The sequence below is a fragment of the Sciurus carolinensis genome, unplaced genomic scaffold (assembly GCF_902686445.1).
Source record: "Sciurus carolinensis unplaced genomic scaffold, mSciCar1.2, whole genome shotgun sequence".
NCBI lineage: Eukaryota > Metazoa > Chordata > Mammalia > Rodentia > Sciuridae > Sciurus > Sciurus carolinensis.
In genome coordinates, this window is record NW_025920133.1 from 1,725,251 (window position 1) to 1,730,325 (window position 5,075).

General features: G+C 38.9%; 1 pseudogene; it reads right to left on the reverse strand.

Moving 5' to 3' along the window:
- Positions 1-3,443: 3,443 nt before the first annotated feature.
- Positions 3,444-4,202, reverse strand: LOC124974153 (proteasome activator complex subunit 3-like; annotated as a pseudogene).
- Positions 4,203-5,075: the final 873 nt, after the last annotated feature.

Consider the following 5,075-nt stretch of genomic DNA (forward strand, 5'->3'; position numbering starts at 1 on the left):
GGTGCTGGCAAAACTATAAATCCATATACAGTAAAATGAAATTAAACCTCTATTTCTCACCCTGCACAAAACTCAACTCAAAATGGATCAAGGACTTAAGAATTAGAACAGAGATGCTGGACCAAATAGAAGAGAAAGTAGGCCCAAATCTTCATCATGTTGTCTTAGGATCAAACTTCCTTAACAAGACTCCCAAAGCACAAGAAATCAAAGCAAAGGGATGGACTCAAACTAAAAAGCTTTTTCTCAGCAAAGGATACAATCAATAATGTGAAAAAAGAGCCTACAGAGGGGGAGAAAATCTTTTCTACACGTACTTCAGATACAGCACTTATCTCCAAAATTTAAAAAGAACATATAAAACTTTACACCAAAAATACAAAGAACCCAATCAATAAATGGGTCATACATTTTACATACATATGCACAGTTTAGGTGTGCAATTACTTTCCTCTTCTACCATAGTAGAAGTACATTTTACAGAAGAAGACATATAGGCGATTAATATATGAAAAAGTGTTCAAAATCTCTAGTAATTAGAGAAACGCAAATTAAAACAACTCTAAGATTTCACCTTACTCCAATTAGAATGGCTATTATCAAGAACACAAACAATAATAGATGTGGGTGTGGATGTGGGAAAATGGCACACTTTTTCATTGCTGGTGTTGCTGTAAATTGGTGCAGTCACTCTGGAAAGCAGTATGGAGATTCCTCAGAAAACTTGAAATAGACCCCCTTTTGACCCAGTTATCCTACTCCTTGGTTTATATCCAAAGGACTTAAAATTAGTATACTACAGTAACACAGACACATCAATGTTCATAGCAGGTCAATTCACAATAGCCAGATTGTGGAACCAACCTAGATGCCCTTCAACAGATGAATGGATAAAGAAACTGTGGTATATACACACAATGGAATATGATTCAGCCCTAAATAAAAATAATATTATGGCATTTGCAAACAAATGGATGAAATTGGAAAATATCATGCTAAGTGAAATAAGCCAATCCCAAAAAACCAAATGCTGAATGTTTTCCCTGATAAGTGGAAAATGATATATAATGTGGGTGTGGGGGAAGTGAGATAAGAATGGAGGAACTTTAGATTATGTACACTTTAGATTATGGCAGGGAGGGTGGATGTGAAAAATGGTGGAATGAGACAGACATCATTATCCTATATACATGTATGATTACACGAATGGTAAGAATCTACATCATGTACAACCATAGAAACAAAATGATGTACCCATTTGTGTACAATGAATCAAAATGCAGTCTGTAAAAAATTAAAAATTAAATTATTTACTTATTTACTTATTTTTTTGGGTGCTGGGGATGAAATCCAGGGCCTTATGCTTGCAAGGCAAGCACTCTACCGACTGAGCTATCTCCCCAGCCCCCAAAATTAAATAATTTAAAATTTAAAAATGTTGCTATTTCTTATAAAAAAATACTGACTTAGAAAAAGGATCACATAACCTGTTTTACAAGAAAGTGAGGACTTGGGCTTCTGGAAAAATGTAATAAGCACACTTCACCCTTTCTCTCCCCAAACCTACAACTGGATGCCTGTACTGAAATATGCAGAGCAACTCTATAAGGATCTCTGAAAGGTGGATAAACATAGCAGACTTAAGTATTTTAGAACCAGATGGGAAATCTGGTGGTTACATCCATGTGGAATGTTTTTCTGTCTCTCCTATTTCCCAGCCTGGTATTACAATGGCTCAATGAAGTAGAACTGCCAATGGCACACACACACACCAAAATCTCAAGCCAGTTTTCTTTGAGCAGAGGAGGGAATGGTCATCAAATGACTCATGTGTTGGAACTATCCAAAACAGACCTTTTTATTTTTTATTTTTTAATAATTTCTTGACATGGTAAAATAATTTTGCATTACAATCCAAGGGTGGTAAAGTGAGGGGTCAGCACAAAAATTGAACAAAAAGGGAAACTGAGAAACACATGGAAGGAAAAGGGAAGGGTTTTAGCTGGAAAGGATGGGGGTTGGGGGTAGTTAGGGGCACTGCCCAACTAAAATACAATTGGTTTGTTACTGAACACTATTCATGGGAAGACAGCATCCCAACTCCTTTTCTACAGAATACTGGGAGTAAAAATGATGCCTCCCAGGTAGAAGTATGATTGGGGATTGGAAGACAGACAGGGAATAATAAAAGTCAGAAATAGACACTGAGAGTCACTGGCAGACTGACCACAAGTATCAACTCTCATTAGCAGGAGAATAAAAAGCTGGGGGAAGATGGGGGTTATCAAAAAAGCTCTAACAATAAATGATATCTCTGGAAGATTCAAGAGAGAGGCAACTCTTCTATGGTTTTGACTTGCCTGGTGTACTTTCACATGCACACACATATACACAAAAACTGCTTTTCCCAGAAGCACAATACTATAAATAAGAGAAATATTTCCCAAAGGAGCAGCAGCATCTGGACTTCACAGTTGCAGACATCTGACCCCAATATACAACTGGCCTGGGAAAAGGCAATTAGGAGTCAGAGGACCAGCCATTGCATAACTCCAGAAAGGATCAAGTTAGAGAGGAACAGGCCTAGACCAACCCTCTAATCTCCCACTCTCAGTTCTCCAACTCACCCTGAGCACCAAGCAGCTACAATATCAGGAGGGAGGATGGGCCCAGGACTTTTCTCTGGGTATATATAAAAACTAAGACAACTATTACCTCCTGAAAGGGGTATGTGTAAAAGGAAGAGGAAGGTACACAAGGTACTGGAGTATAAAGTTGTGTGTGCAAATCCATGTGTGTGTTCAACATGCATACACATGAGTATGTGAAAACCCCAGTTATAAAAACATCTGAGAGTGTTAAGGATTCTATTGAAGGCCTAAGATATTCTTCATCATGATTGGGTTCAAGGTGGGATGCAAATAAATGGGAAACCTTAAGTCATCACCATGGTAGCAGTGGCAGGGGGATACAATGTCCCACAGATATAAGACATACTAGCCTTACAACAGGAAGAGGAGATGGTCCCTCACCACACACACACACCTCAATTCCTGAAAAACACCTAGTATTTTCCCTACAGTTTCTAACCAACCATCCAAAAGGTAGAGAACACAAAGTCTGCCAAGTACAGTGAGAAAGGGGAGAGAGAAAACACAAGTGTTCTTGTGTATATTTTGTATGCACAAATCTGGGAGTTCTACAGAAATTAGGGCAGGCTGGGTGTAGGGTACTAGGGAAGGAGACAGAAGAGTTCCTGAGGCCTGAAAAAAGAAGTAAACACATCACGGAACTAGATGAGAGTTTCATTAGACTCTAACTAAAAACAGAGAGGTCTGATTATTATTTCCAGTCAGTTTCCCCATCAAGATAGTCATGTAACAAACCAAGGCAATGTCGGTCTTGAACCAGACTCACAGAGTCCCCTGACCTTGGCCCTGGCCTCAGTACAGTGTCTCTGCTTTGCTGTTCTGAGGCTGTTTGATCTTCTCAATATTTTTCAGGATCATGTCGTGTAGAGTGACATATTGATTCCTCAGCTCTGATATGATGAACCAAAGGTGATGTATTCTTTCTCATCAATCTCTGTCATGGTGCAGTGATAGTCCTCTGCATAGGGATATTTAGCTATTTTAGAAACCAATTTGGCTCTTGTAATATCTGGAAATCTGGTCCAGATAAGTTGCAGCTTCACTCTCAACAGTTCTTAATTCTCCAACTGCCTCCTCCTGAATAGACACACCAAAGTTGTTCCCATCTTCTATCCTGGGAATCAGGAACTGTACCCACATTTTGCCCATGTTACATTTCTCAATCAGCAGCCTAATCTCAGATTTCACTTTCTCAATAATATCCACCAGCTGCTGGTTGCTTTTTAGCATTCCATTGGGCATCAAAAACATCTTGGTTCCTTGGAACGCCTCTCCGCATTCATCCAACCTTTGCTTCTTGTAAGTGGGACTATCCAGACCATCATGGCTATTGGTGAGAAGTATGGGATCAGGGACAGGGATATTCATGTCTGAGTGGATCTGAGTTAGATTATGGATGTTTAGGTTTTGTTCCTTCAAAAAACTATCAAGTTCTAACAACTTCTTTGGGAAAAACTTTGCCACCAAGTCTTCTGCCTCACTTGTGGTCTGCTCCCTGAAATAATCAACCTTGAGCTTCACTTTCTGACCCACTTTCAGCAACAAGGCCATGGCTGGGCCGGGCATTGTTCGCTCCGCTGGAGACCTGAGACCCTGTGGGCTCCGGAGAGATGGCCAGAGGGACCTGAGGAATCTTGGCTGCCCTCGGGACCCCGCTGCCCTCTCTGGCTTTCTCACTACTCATTCATTCCCTCCCTCCATGCTGGCCATACATCTGGCCACCCGCCTGCTGCCTATATCCAAAACAGACTTTAAAGAAGATATTATGACAATATTCCAAGAAGTAAGGACAGACACTCTTAAGTGAAAACAAACTTTCTCAGTAAAGAAGCAATTTTAAAAAGGAACCAAATGAGAATTTTACAATGAAACCTATAGTAAGAGAAATAAGTTCTATAGACCACTTCATCTATCAACAGTAAAATACACACATACTTCAGAAGCTTACATGGAACATTTACCAAGAAAGACCATGTGCTAGGGCCTGTATTATGGTTCAATGGTAGAGCACTTGGCTAGCAAGCATAAGGTTTTATGTGATTCTGGGTAGCAAACCCAGAAAAAGAGGTTACTTAAAAGAATAGAAAACACACAAAGCATACTCTCAAACCAAAATGGAATTAAACTTGAAATCATTAACAAAAATATTCACTGGAAAAAATCCAAACTATGTTGAAATTGAACAGAAATAACATGTCAAAAAAGAAGTTTCAAGAGAAATTAAAAACACTTTGAATTGAATAAAAATTAAAATACAACTTATCAAAATTGAAGAGGTGCCATGACAGCAAGAATGTGAACCATTTAGAGCAATAAATGCATCAATTTAAAAAGATATAAAATCAAAATCTTAACATCTACATTGAGAAACTAGAGAAAGAAGAGCAAAATAATCCTACACCAAGTACATAGAATTAAAAGATC